Here is a 14082-nt window from a genome sequence, read left to right as displayed (position 1 = left end):
TACAACAATACACACTAAGCCATAGTATTCAATCTGCTTAAAGCATTTTAAGGCTATACTTTGGAGATGAGAAACTTTCAATCATCCAGTTGATTCAGGAAATGAGTTCCCTGGCCTCTTGCACCATCATTGAAAGAACGAAAAAGAGAGTGCGAATCCCCTGGAGCTTAAATCTGAAGAGAACGCTTAGCTTTTTTCCACTGTACTTTCAGGAATAAAATAGTAATGGCAGTCATAAGGAGCTTTTATAAAGTGGCATGCCAAAAGATTTCTTTTTTGGCTAACTGCATGTAACCGGGTAACTGAATGAGCTAGACTCAGTCAGGGACCCAAAAAAGCAACTTTACTCATTTTCTCCACTGCTCTTTCAAACCTTCTCTGTCAAATTATTCTTCTCCATCCTGGGATGAAATCTGAGGCAGAGATCCTCGTTTTTCTGGTCATGTCTATGTATTAAAAAAGTATCTAATGTTAAAATATCATGCTCTCATTTGATTCAAAGTTTCTCTTTATACCTTATTCCTCCTCCTTCCATCCTGAATTAAGCTTCCAAATCTCAATGGGAAAGGCCAGGGTGGGTTTGTGTGGATTAGAGGTGGTGTGGGGAGGCAGTGTTCTTTCGTCCTAGATCCACTGACTTCTATACTTTCTAGCTGTTCTTTGTGGCTATTCTATGGTCTGACCAATGGAGGAGGTGGATTAGAGGACAAAGCCAGCATCTGGTGCAGTCAACTTTCTGAGTTCTCACCAGTGAGGACTTCAACCTCCAGTTTCCTTTCATAGAAAATGACTTCATAGTAACAACTGCTTTCTCCATCACTTCCCACTCCAACGACTGCATCTCAGTCTGAAGCTTTATCACTTTATTTTTTATTTTTCATTATGGTTGATTTACAATGTTCTGTCAATTTCTGCTGTGAGACAAAGTGACCCAGTCATACATATATATACATTCTTTTTCTCACATTATCCTCCATCATGTTCCATCACGAGTGATTAGATATATAGTTCCCTGTGCTACACAGCAGGATGTCATTTTCCGTCCACTACAAATGCGAGAGTTTTCATCTACCAACCCCAGATTCCCAATTCATCCCATTCCCTGGCAAACAGAAGGCTGTCCTACATGTCCAGGATCTTTTCTGTTTTGTAGATAGATCATTTGTGCCATATTTTAGGCTCCACATATAAGTGACATCATATGGTATCTTTCTCTTCCTGACTTACTTCACTCAGCATGAGAGGCTCTAGTTCCATCCATGTTGCTGCAAATGGCATTATTTTGTCCTTTTTATGGCTCTGTAGTATTCCATTGTATACATGTACCACATCTTCCTAATCCATTCATTTGTTGATGGGCATTTAGGTTGTTTCCATGTCTTGGCTGTTGTGAATAGTGCTGCAACGAACATACAGGTGCATGTATCTTTTTCAATGAAATTTTTGTCTGGATATATGTCCAGGAGTGGGATTGCTGGGTCATATGGTAGTTCCATATTTAGTTTTCTGAGGTATTTCCATGTTATTTTCCATAGTGGTTGTACCAATTTACATTCCCACCAACAGTGTATGGGGGGGTTCCCTTTTCTCTACATTCCAGCATTTGTTGTTTGTTGACTTGTTAATGATGGCCACTCTAACTGGTGTGAGGTGGTACCTCATCGTAGTTCTGGTTTGCATTTCTCTAATAATTACTGATGTTGAGCATTTTTTCATGTGCCTTTTGGCCATCTATATGTCTTCTTTGATGAAATGTCTTCATTCTGAAGCTTTAGATGGCCTACTGCCATCCTTTACAAAGACAGTTTTGGTAGAATCTCTTTTAATATGACCAAAATCCAGTTTTTTCATGTAATCCACCTGTGACCCACAGGAAACCTATATATTTGCCCCCTCAAATCCTTATCTTCAATTGCATCAATCAAGGTTCTCCAGAGAAACAAAATCAATGGGATAGAGCTAGAGCTGTAGATATATAAAGAAATTTATTATAAGGAATTGGCTCTCATGATTATGAAGGCTGATCAAATGCAGATTTACATTCAAAAAGCTGGAGACCCAGGAGAGCAGATGGGGTGGTTCTGGTCTGAAGACCAGTAGATGGAGACCCAGGAAGAATCAATGTTTCAATTAAGAGTCTGAAGGCAGGAAAAAAATAATGTCCCAGCTCCAAAGCAGGAGAAATCCTCCACCCCCTTACTTGTGGGTGGGTCACCTTTTTTTATCTTAATAAAGCATTCTTCTTCTACTGACCCACCCACCTTAAGAAAGGCAATCTGGTTTACTTACTCAGTCTCCAATTCAAATGTTAATCTTGGAGTTTCTGTCAAAAAGTGGCGCAGCAGAAATGAATCTGACTAGGAACCCTGAGGTTGTGGGTTTGATCCCTGGCCATGCTCAGTGGGTTAAGGATCCAGCATTGCCATGAGCTGTGGTGTAGGTCGCAGATGCCGCTTGGATATGGCATTGCTGTGGCTGTGGCCTAGGCCGGCGGCTGTAGCTCTGATTAGACCCCTAGCCTGGGAACCCCCATATGCCGCGGGTGCAGCCCAAAAAAGACAAAAGACAAAAAAAAAGTTAATCTTATTCAAAAACACCTTAGATCCATCCAGATCTTTCATATATGAACTGAGTCTTGAGACAGATTTTTCCTTTTTTCTTTTTAGAGCTGCACCTCCATCCAGCACAGGCAAGTTCCCAGGCTAGGGGTCAAATCAGAGCTATAGCCACTGGCCTTTTCCACAGCTATAGCAACACAGGATTTGAGCTATGTCTGTGACCTACACCACAGCTCACAGCAATGCTGGATCCTTAACCCACGGATCGAGGTCAGGGATCGAACCTGCATCCTCATGGATACTAGTCCGGTTCAATTCCACTGAGCCATGATGGGAACTCCCTTGAGACAGATTTATGTGAAGCCAATGAAACTTCAGCTTCAGGGCCCCAAACTTGCATGGTCCTTTGCAAGGCCCTGGAAGGGCCCTGGCAATGTGCTCACATGGTCTCATAATTTTGTAAAATGTAAAGGCCTAATTTTTATATTTATTTTCTTAAAGTAACCTCCCAAATTGTATAAGCTTATGGCCTCACAAACCTGCTCAATCCCTGGCTGCCCCAGGCCCAGGGGAATAAACCATCTGTCAGTTAGGACTAAGCTAACTGATCCAGCTGTTACTTGTTCAAGAGTTTTTGCAGGGTAATCCTGGCCATTTGGAACTTATGTTCATATTCCACCCATAGATATGCAAAGCTATTAGACCTTCAAGGACTGTTCTAGATTGTACAATGGTAAATTGGGGCTCTACAATCGGCGGGCCTACATCAGAACTATATCAAATGGATTTAGCTAACTTGTACCAGACACTTCCTGTATATCTGGGGAAGTGTTATTTAAATTCTCTAAGCCTCAGTTTCCTCCATTAGTAGACCCACTTCATATGACAGTTGCAAAGATTAAAATATATAAGCAGCTAAGACATCTTAGCACAGCTCATAACTAGTGCTTAATAAGTGTTAGCTCTTGTTCGTTATTAGTATTAAAATCTAGAGGATCTGTACTCTACCCTGTATTTGCCTTTTCAAAACTCACAGATCTTTGGTTGCTCACAACCTAAAATTCCAGGAAGCATCGGTAGGTAAATGTTAGGAGTGTAAATGTAAGGAAATAAAATCCAGGACAGGATCTCCAAGTCTGGAGTTACCTGGTAGAAAGAATAGCTGGCTCCCCTTCCCCTGGCCCCCGGCCCCCCTACTCTCCCTATGAAGTTCCCCTCCCACCATCTGGCCACCATCCTGGTTGGATGAGAAGGAGATGTTCCTCTTTGAGCAAACTGAGATCAGAATGGACAGTAATAAAAGGGTGGACTAAAATCTAGGAAATAGTTTTCAAAAAGAATAGGATTCCCGTTGTGGCTCAGTGGGTTAAGGACCCGAGATAGTGTCTGTGAGGATGTGGGTTCAATCCCTGGTCTTGCTCAGTAGGTTAAGGAGCTGGCTTTGCTGTGAACTGCAGCATAAGCCATAGATGCAACTCAGATCCTGCACTGGCTGTGCCTATGGTATAGGCCAGCAGCTGCAGGTTTCATTCCACCCCTAGTCTAGGAACTTCCATATGCCACAGGGGTGGCCATAAAATAAATAAATGAATAAATAAATAAAATTTAAAAAATAAATCAAAATAAAGTGTATCCAAAGTAGAATCTGCTTTCTCACAGACGCCCTTCCATTCCACATGAAGGCTCAGGAAAATGAATTTTTCTTGGATTCCTCCTAGCATCCAATCGTCCTCATTGTGGTGAATACCACAGACTAGTACCCACCACATAGGCACACAATCCCAGACACAGCACTAATATACAGTCGTGCAGGTTGGGCACTGCACAAAAATTCCACATCTAAGAAAGCACCATTCACACTGCAGACATTAGAGATTCCTGTGTTTACCAAAATTATTTTCTGGCAAAAGGCAGCTAAATATCTTTTTATATAGTTAGTACATTGTGACACTTCTATAATCATTAAAAGTAGAATATCTTGAAGAAGACTTGGGGAAGTGGTGCCTTTTTCTACTTTGTACATATGTATGATGTGAGCATGGAGGCCCGACTGGGCATCTAGAAAGAAGAAGAGAGATCCAGCTACCTGGCCTATTACTGTTGTCACGAGACATGTTTCTACAATATTTTCTTAGCCTCTTTGCTTCTATTTTCTATGCTGAAAACTCCATCTTGCCCTGCTTTGCTTTACCCCATCTTCCTGCTTGAAAAACAGTTGCAGTGCTAGTAAATGACTTAAGAACAAAGACCTAGAGGCATAAGTTATTCATGTGGTCAGCTGAATGAGGACATAATGCTTTGGTCTAGGCACACCGGACCTGTGCAGAGAGGCACGCCATTTGCACAGCATGATATGTCCTCTAAAGAATAAGAGGAAGATGAGCCTCATGACCCCAAGGGGTTTATAAGGGGCTGTTAGCAGGATATGCATCAGCAAGGAGAACAGAGGTGCAAACCTAGGCACGCTGTCTGCAGAAGCACAATGGTGATTCTCTAGATGCTATGCATAGATAGGTGACACCAAGCTTCCTCAATGCTAATGACTATTAGATGCCTAAAGGTCAGAATAAAAGCTTAATCAGCTACCGGCTATGTGACTTTTAAAATAATTTAAAAAAATCTATATCCTGCACCTACAACCCCCTCCTCACCTGACGTAATCCTAAAGAGCACAATAAAAGCAGTGTGGTTTCTTGAGGTGCTGCTCTTGGTCCCTGAGACCTTGAGTCCCCCAGTTCCCACCTTTAATTAAAATAAATGTCTCTGTGTCTTGTTTTATGTTAACATTTTCCTTAAGTTTCACAGCACCTGTTCTTCAGCCCTAACCTGCTGAGCTGGTCTCGGCAACCCTAAACCCAGAGCCTGCCCTCTCAGTTCCCACTTCCTGTCTAAGGTCCTACCTTCTCCTCCAGCAACTGACCTAGAGAATTGCTCTGCCCTTCAGCCAAGAGGTCATGGCTTTATTTTTGCAGAGCTTAACAATATAACTAGATATTCATATAATAATTTATAACAATACACACATGGTATAGCGAATAATTTCCTTCTAAAGTTTCTAAAATACACACACACACACACACACACACACATAGTTGTTTAAGGTCATGTTAATTTCAGTAAAAAATTTCAGTTACCTGAATGACAGGGTATATTAAATTGGATAATAGATTATATCCGCTGTTCTTTATGACAACTTTAGCTTTTTTTAACATTCCATCTAAAACAAAAGAAGAATATTACTAAGTTGATTCGGTCTTCAATACAACACTCACCAGATAGGATATCATATTTCCTGCAACATCAATGAAAAGAGAATGTATTGGGCCAATATAAACATAGCTATATCCAACAACATCAGACCTAGCCGTTTTTATCCTTCCCATCCTCAGTATAAGTGTATTCCTTAAAACATGGCTCTTATTGAGCTACTTTGTACTATGTTTAATTCTCAATATGTTCTGAGATTTAGGTTAAAACCGAGCTTTAATTCTAAATAAAAAAGAAAACAGTTTTCAAGATGTATCTTTGTAACTGCAATGCAGAATTTCCAAGGTTTTTTTCTAATTAGCTTTTTTATGTTTAAACTTTCTTTGAAATATGTCATACCTCCACAATAGTATATATATATATATATATATATATATATATATATATGCTGTTTAAAGAAGAATAATAAAAGAATAGCTAAATACCGACTATCCATCTTAAGAAACAGAACATAATCATTACCTTAGAAATTTCCTGCCTACCTCTTCTATACACCTCTTTCCCTGTCCACTATAAGTCACCATATGTTGAAACTTTGTTAGTCATTTCATGCTTCTATTAATTTCTTTATCATATGAGTATCCCTAAGCAATGCATCATCTGAATTTGCCTGCTTTTACAGTTTATGTCAATGAAATCATAATAGGCTTATATGATTTGCTTTTCTGTTCACAGTGTTTCTGAATCATCCATTGATACTCAAAGCTGAAATTCATTGGGTTTTGCTACTATGTAGTATTCCTTTTATGAGTAGACCACAGTTTAGTCATCCATTTTACTACTGATGGATATTAGGGCTGTTTCCTATTTTTTGCCTTTTTATGAACAATACTGCTGTGAACTTTTTGACTGAAACTTCCTGTGTACATGTGCACAATTTTCTCTAGAATATAAACCTAGAAGTGGAGGGTTTCAGTATTCATCAAAATAGTCATCTTATGAAATCAAAGCAACATCAAACCCAATATCCACAGAGCATATGTTTGATGGTGACGATGATTTCCCTCCTGAATGATGACAAAACAGAGAGCACACATGCTTTGTTTACTAGTTCTGGCTCCAGGACATCATTTAGCATCACCGATCTCACAGGAAGAAATTCCAAGAAACCTAGCAACAAGTTCCTAGGTTTTTCTACATAGGAGACAAGAGCTCAGAGGACGGAAGACTCAAAAACGGGGTTTACCAAAAGGTGGTAAAGATTCGACAGTCTTGTAGAAAGACCTGAAGACTGCTCTCCATAAGAATATGGGCTGGAGAGGAACAAGAACTCTTGACTTCCATAGAAGCAGTGCGGCCTTGAGCAAATCAGGTAATATCACTGATTCTCCACTTTCACAACCATAAAATATGAAGTTTGGATCCAATGACCTTTGGGTCACTTCCTGCTCTAATTCTGATTCAGCGATTTTAAGTTCTTTTAGAAACGACAGCTTTGTTTGCCCCCTAGTGGTTTCCTCTGGCCTTGCAACTAGAGAAACCAGTTTAAAATGGTGGTTATTGACTCAAAAACTTTATTGTACTATGTATTTTATGCATTATAATTAAAAGGAATGAAAATTAAAGGAAGTTTTTGTGAAGTTATTAAATTTCTTGAAAACACATACTTAAATAAAAAGGTTCTTTTCACTGACAAGAATATTTGGTTTTAATAATAATGTCCCTGAGCTTACACTTAAAATTTTTGCATTCACTTTGATAACTTTAAATACAAAATGAGGGAGGAAAAGGGTTTTGCTTTAGAAACCAATGAATGTATCCCCTTTCTACTAATTAACACCATTAATCATTATTTAAGTAGATAAAAGACTGGAGAGGAGTTCCCGTCGTGGCACAGTGGTTAATGAATCCGACTAGGAACCATGAGGTTGCGGGTTTGATCCCTGGCCTTGCTCAGTGGGTTAAGGATCCGGCGTTGCTGTGAGCTATGGTGTAGGTTGCAGACGTGGCTCGGATCCCGAACTGCTCTTGCTCTGGCGTAGGCCGGCGGCTACATCTCCGACTGGACCCCTAGCCTGGGAACCACCATATGCCTCGGGAGCGGCCCTAGAAAAGGCAAAAAAAAAAAAAAAAAAAATGACTGGAACGTTCCTGAGGATTAAACAAAATAACTTACCTCGTACGAGCCTATAGTAGGGTTATTCGATATGTTCAATGCAGGTTAAATGAGTGAATCTTCATCTGAAAAAAAATCAACAGTAACACTTTTTTTCTTCAGTTGGAGCCTGAGTTATCTCATGGGTTGAAAGTAAAAGAGAATGGCATCGATCTACTTTGCAAAACTCTTGTGAACGGACTTAACCACTTTGAGACTGAGTTTCTCTGTTGGCAAGGAGGAATAATAACATTCCTGATGCTTGTTGAAATGACAGGGACATCATAAAGATTAGTGAATTGAATACCGGTATACAATATCATATTCCTTATAAGAGAAATGCGATGTAAAGACTCAGTTCAGTATCATCAGAAACTGGCTACAAGAGCACTATGAAATGCATTACCTGTCATTTTTGAAAGATAGTATAAAATCCCAACAAGAAAAATAACCCTACTCGCAAAACTATAAAATGTCATTTTTCTTCAAAAAGAGGAAAATGAGAAAAACGAAGACTTCTACTTTTGAATTTAAACACCAAATCAATACAGAAAAGAATGAGGTTCTGAGTCCCGAATGTTTTTGTTCTTTCAGCATTTTAATGAGTAAAGGAAAAGTAAGATTAATTACATAAAAATACTTTGCGAGAAGTTTCACTTTTTTGTCTTTCTGTTGTCTTTTTAACAGTGGAACTACCTTGAGAAATCTTTCTATACTCTTATCTGTTCACCTGACTCTCATAGAGACAGCCTGATGAGGGGGAAAAAGAATGAGCTTCAAATCAGGGAAACTAAATTTTATCTCTGGCTTTGCCTCTTACAGTATAAGTGACATTGGGCAAGCCTCTTGAATTCGTGGAGACTTACTCTCTTCTATAATATGGATGCTTTTTTGTTTTTTGAGTATACTTTTTTTTTTTTTTTTAAGGTTCCCAGGCTAGGGATCTAATCAGAGCTACAGCTGGCAGCCTACACCACAGCAACAGCAACACCAGATACGCACACTGTCTGCGACCTGCACCACGGCTCATGGCAATGCCAGATCCTTAACCCACTGAGTGAGGCCAGGGATCAAACCCATAACCTCGTGGTTCCGGATTCGTATACACTGCGCCACGACAGGAGCTCTCTAAAATGTATGTTTTGATAATAGCAGTCACTTCCCCCAACAGTGCTGTGCTGATAATTAAGAGTATGTACATTTTCTTTGGCAACTGCAAAGTTATTTCCAAATGTTAATGATTGTTTCTCATGTCTTTATTCTTTATGGCTAGAAAAACGTATCCATCTTGTCTTCATCAGTTATCAAGTTGATGATTTTACCCCCAAACTCCCATATCCAGTTCTTCCTCTATATTCCCACCTCTTCTGCCCAGGATTCCACAGACCCTTCTAGTCACGGCCCCACCCCGCCCCAAACCCCGCCTGCCGCTCCAATCAAACCACTTCACCATCAGGATAAAATTTCTCACAGGAAAATGTAATCCTGCCTTCCCAGTGCTTGCTCTTTATGGCCGCTAACCACCTATAGAATAAAACCGTGGCTCCTTGACCACCTAGTCCTGCCTGCCTTTTCTGCTGCATCTTCTGCTGGTCCTTTTTTGCACTTAACAGACTCATAATTCCATGTTTATCTTTTTCCTGCCTCGTGTATTTGCATATTTATTCCTCCTGCCTAAAATCTCCTCCTCCTCCTCCTCCTTCGCAACAACTTTAGTGCAATTTTTCTGCAGAATCTTCTCATTGATTGCTGGCCAGCTCATCCCCTTGGGTCAAGTCACATTCATTCATTCATTCTTTCATTCATTCGATATGTATGGAACTTCTAATGTACGCTAAGCACTCTTCCAGATGTGGGGTAAAAGCAGTGGAAGAGACAGAAATGTCTGCTGTTATGGGGCTTATATTCTATTAGCCACAGACAAGTCCCTGAACTGGCTACCCCTGGACCAGATGCCACTTTTCAGCAGCAACATGTGTGGTTAGGGGTAGAGAGGCAGAGTCAGGTGGTACAAAACATGGCCACCTAGTCAACAAAAAAAGTCATCAGGGCAGATTCCCCAAAAAGAAATGTACACAGGCATGGAGAGACTTAAGTGCAGTTTTAGTTTGAATCTTCTCTTTACTACCTTTTTCTCTTTATTACTCATATTCCCTTACTTTATTCTCCTTCACTTCTTAACTATCTTATATATGGTTTTAAAAGATTCTTTTAATCTTATCTTCTTGGACCTATTCAAGGCCACCATGATATCTGAATGCCTTCTTACATCTCCTAAGTGTGTGTAATCGTGAAAGTAATTTGGAAAGATGTTACCTTAAAGAAAATCTAGGGTTTGTAATATTTTTAAATACCTAAAGAGTGTATCCCGGGGCAGGATGCATAACTTTTTACTCTTTGATTTAGGTGTATCAGCTCACTTTGTAATTCCTAGGTATTGTTATTACCATTTATATGTATAGTTGGGGGAGGGGGGAAGACATGTCTTTAGATGCCTTTAGTACCAAGCCCTAAATTCCAATACATTCCTATTTCTTTGTGAGTCTCCCTGTCTTTCTGGGGAAACTATGTCCATGTGCATAGGTGTGTCTCTGGGTGCACACAAGTCAATCAAGCTGTCCCCCGATAGCCCCTTCTGTCTCTTTGATGTTCATCTCTCGCCTCTCTCCTGCCCCTATCTTCTTCTCCTCCTCTTTCCACACCCTTGAATCGATTGTCTCCCTTAATTAGGTAAGACACAGAACTGAAGTCAATGTTTTGTATTGGAGCCACCACTTCCTTGGGCTATGACTGGAGATGAGGACTTCAAGGCTGGATTACCATTTGGTGGGCAGCCTGAAGAGCAGTTAAGTCTCAACAGGTGAGATTACTTCTCAGGCAAGGGCCCAACTTGGAAGACTTCTTATGGCAGTGACTAACTGCCACCCGGACATGCCTTTTTTGCTCAAAATTTAGTTACTGAAATGCACAATGCATTATGCAAAATTCATAATGACAATGGACAAGCACTTTTTTTTTATTAGAAAGTGATCACAATGTGTAACAATGTCAAGAAAATCTAACATCCTTCTACAGGCAAGAACCTTTCTCATTAACCTTTAACATAACTGTAGCTAAGTACCTGTTCTACAATCCACTGCTCAAACTAACCCAGGTTCACTTAGGTCCATTAAATTTGCCATAAATCTTCTTGAGAATCAGAAAGCAGCAGGGATGTCCTGATTCCAGAATTATAGACTTCAGAGCAACTCTTCATAAAGAAATTCATACAGGCAGTTCCCAGTCCACTTTTAAACCCTTAGTGGGTCTGTAACTACTTGCTTACAACTTATAGAAAGAAAATACTCAGTTAATTTCTCTTATTCTCCCTGTTCCTACTTCTGTCCTCATCTTTTGGGCCTAAATAGCCAGAGAGAGAGAAGACACTATTTAACATAATGTAGACCTGAATGAAAATCCTAGGATGATTCTCCTTCAGTCAACAGGTAATCATACAACTATTGACTAACTTGATCTGATTTCTCCCAGCCTCATAACTGATTTTATACCTTCACTATGTATTATTGTTGCAAACTGCTTTAGTAGAATACCAAAATCTTTTTTTTTTTTTGCACAGCCATTGTGTTTGTTTTCCAAAATCTTTTTTAAAAGTAGATTCTTTTCCTTTCTTTCTTTCTTTTTTTTTTTTTGTATTTTAGTCTTTTTTTAGGGCTGCACCCTTGGCATATGGAGGTTCCCAGGCTAGGTGTAGGCTGGCGGTCATAATCGGAGTTATGACCGCCAGCCTACACCACAGCCAGATCCAAGCCTCGTCTGTGACCTACACCACAGCTCATGGCAACACCGGATCCATCCTTAACCCACTGAGTGAGGCCAGGGATTGAACCTGCAACCTCATGGTTCCTAGTTGGATTCATAAAACTAGATTCTTAAAGAAACTCACTCTTAAAATGATATTAGACCTTCCCGCCCTTGTTCTAAAGCATTTTCGATGTGTTAAAATAACCAGTTTTTAAACAATTCATTTGCTTTTTCAACATTGAGCCCTCACTAGGGCTGGTTACTGGAATGCAGCTGAATACAACAGACACCAATCCTTGCCCTCCTGGAGTTTCCCTCCTAGTGAGGATGGGGAGACAATAAACAAAGTAACAATTATGTACTATGTTAAAATGTGAAGAGCTATGCAAAAATAAAGACAGGCAGGCAAACAGGGAGTGGGAATGCAATATTAACTAAGATGGCCAGGTAGGAGTTCCCGCTGTGGCTCAGCAAAATCGAATCTGACTAGCATCCATGAGGATGAAGGTTTGATCCCTGGCCTCGCTCAGTGGGTTAAGGATCCAGCATTGCCATGAGCTGTGGTGTGGGTTGCAGACGTGGCTTGGATCCCCATTGCTATGGCTGTGGCATAGGCTGGTGGCTACAGCTATGCTTCAACCCGCAACCTGGAAACCTCCATCTGCATATGCATAAGATGGTCAGGTAGACTGAATCTTTCAAAGTAGTTTCATGTCTTTTATTCTTTACTTTAAAAGCAAAGAAATGTCCATTTATAATCCTCCCACTAGAAAATGATGAGATACTATTTTTTTATTGCTTTTGAATGTACCTACTCTTGATTAAGTATTTTTGTGTGGCTCTATCTTCTGCCAGGAAAAAACAAAACCAAAACCTCTTAAGCCAGAGTTATGGTCTGCCGGTGGTCTGCAGCTGCTTTAATCAGGTTCTAGCAACCTTCTGCTTATTGAAGAGAAATCTTGGGCAGCAGCAGACCTGTCTCTAAGAGTTGATGATCCCCTGGAGTTCCCGTCGTGGCTCAGTGGTTAATGAATCCGAGTAGGAACCATGAGGTTGCAGGTTCGATCCCTGGCCTTCCTCAGTGGGTTAAGGATCCAGCGTTGCCATGAGCTGTGGTATAGGTCGAAGACGCGGCTCAGATCCCGCGTTGCTGTGGCTCTGGTGTAAGCTGGTGGCTACAGCTCTGATTAGACTCCTAGCCTGGGAACCTCCATATGCCGAGGGAGCGGCTCAAGAAAAGGCAAAAAGACAAAAAAAAAAAAAAGAGTTGATGATCCCCCAAAAAAGACTATAGTCTGGAACATCTGGGACCGAACATTTCTGGCAAAATCACCTGATTTTAGTTATTTCAGACTTATGTAGAAAAATCATACATCAAATAACAGTACTAATCAACTCTAAATATTTGTGGATTAGTATAGCATGTAATTGGCATTCTTTTCCCATGTATGAAAATGGGTTTGATTCTCTACCTTGTTTTGCCTGGATTCTCTTAAGCATCATCCTTTTCTTTCCTTTTTTTTTGCACCACCCCAGGCAAGCAGAAGTTCCCAGGCCAGGGATCAAACCTGTGTCAAAGCAGTGACAACTCGGGATCCTTTAACTGTTAAGCATCATTTTTACCAGCCAAATAATCACAGGCCATCAGTCCAGCTTCCAGTCAGCCAAACCAGTGGTTTTTAACCCTGGCTGTCACTGGAATCATCTTTTAAAATTACTAACGCATGAGCCTCTGATTCCAATTAAATCAGAGTCCCGGGTGGGGGATGGGGGAGACAAGCATCAAAGCATCCATATTATTTTTTTAATTCCATTTGCACAAGAGATTGTAATGCATAGCCTGGGCCAAGAACATCTGCACGTAGCCTATGAGCCCCTAGTACATTTCTCCTCAGCACCTCTGAGAGTCCCCCAAGGTCATTACCGATTTATTACCTCCAGAGAGACCTCAGCTTTCAACTTGCTTTTTCTTTCAACTACTTTCTTCCCTTTCCTTGTGCTCTTGTCCCCTTCATTTCTGCCTCTGCCTCAGGCCTGCCAACAGTACCAGGTAAGGTTGTTCTGCCCTACTGGGGGCCAGCACAGAGATAGGTTTTCAGCTCTCTGATGCAAAACACACAGATCTAATTACCTGCAGATTGCCCACTCATCACTTCTGCAGCTGCTTCTGTGCTTCTCCGGAGCCTCTCCACCCTGGCAGCCTGGCAGCCCTCCACTGGCTGGTGCTCCACGCAGGGCTGGTCCCCCAGGTGGCATGCTTTGGCCCTCAGAATTCCCATTGACCATGGACTCTCTCAGCCTCTGAGTATGCTTTCGGTGTGGTGGATAAGGCATTTCATCATCTGGCCCCTTGTCCCTTTC

General features: G+C 40.8%; 1 long non-coding RNA gene across 1 annotated transcript; it reads right to left on the bottom strand.

Annotated features, from left to right (window-relative positions):
- Positions 1-1700: 1700 nt before the first annotated feature.
- On the bottom strand, positions 1701-13848 carry LOC125124330 (uncharacterized). The gene is made up of 4 exons (XR_007134265.1): positions 13657-13848; positions 7942-8006; positions 5693-5775; positions 1701-1965 (listed from the first exon to the last, which is right to left on the bottom strand). It is a non-coding gene; the product is annotated as an uncharacterized LOC125124330 (long non-coding RNA).
- Positions 13849-14082: the final 234 nt, after the last annotated feature.

The sequence above is a fragment of the Phacochoerus africanus genome, chromosome 4 (assembly GCF_016906955.1).
Source record: "Phacochoerus africanus isolate WHEZ1 chromosome 4, ROS_Pafr_v1, whole genome shotgun sequence".
Lineage (NCBI taxonomy): Eukaryota > Metazoa > Chordata > Mammalia > Artiodactyla > Suidae > Phacochoerus > Phacochoerus africanus.
The sequence above is the reverse complement of the archived record's forward strand: the minus strand, read 5'-3'. Positions and strand labels throughout refer to the sequence as shown.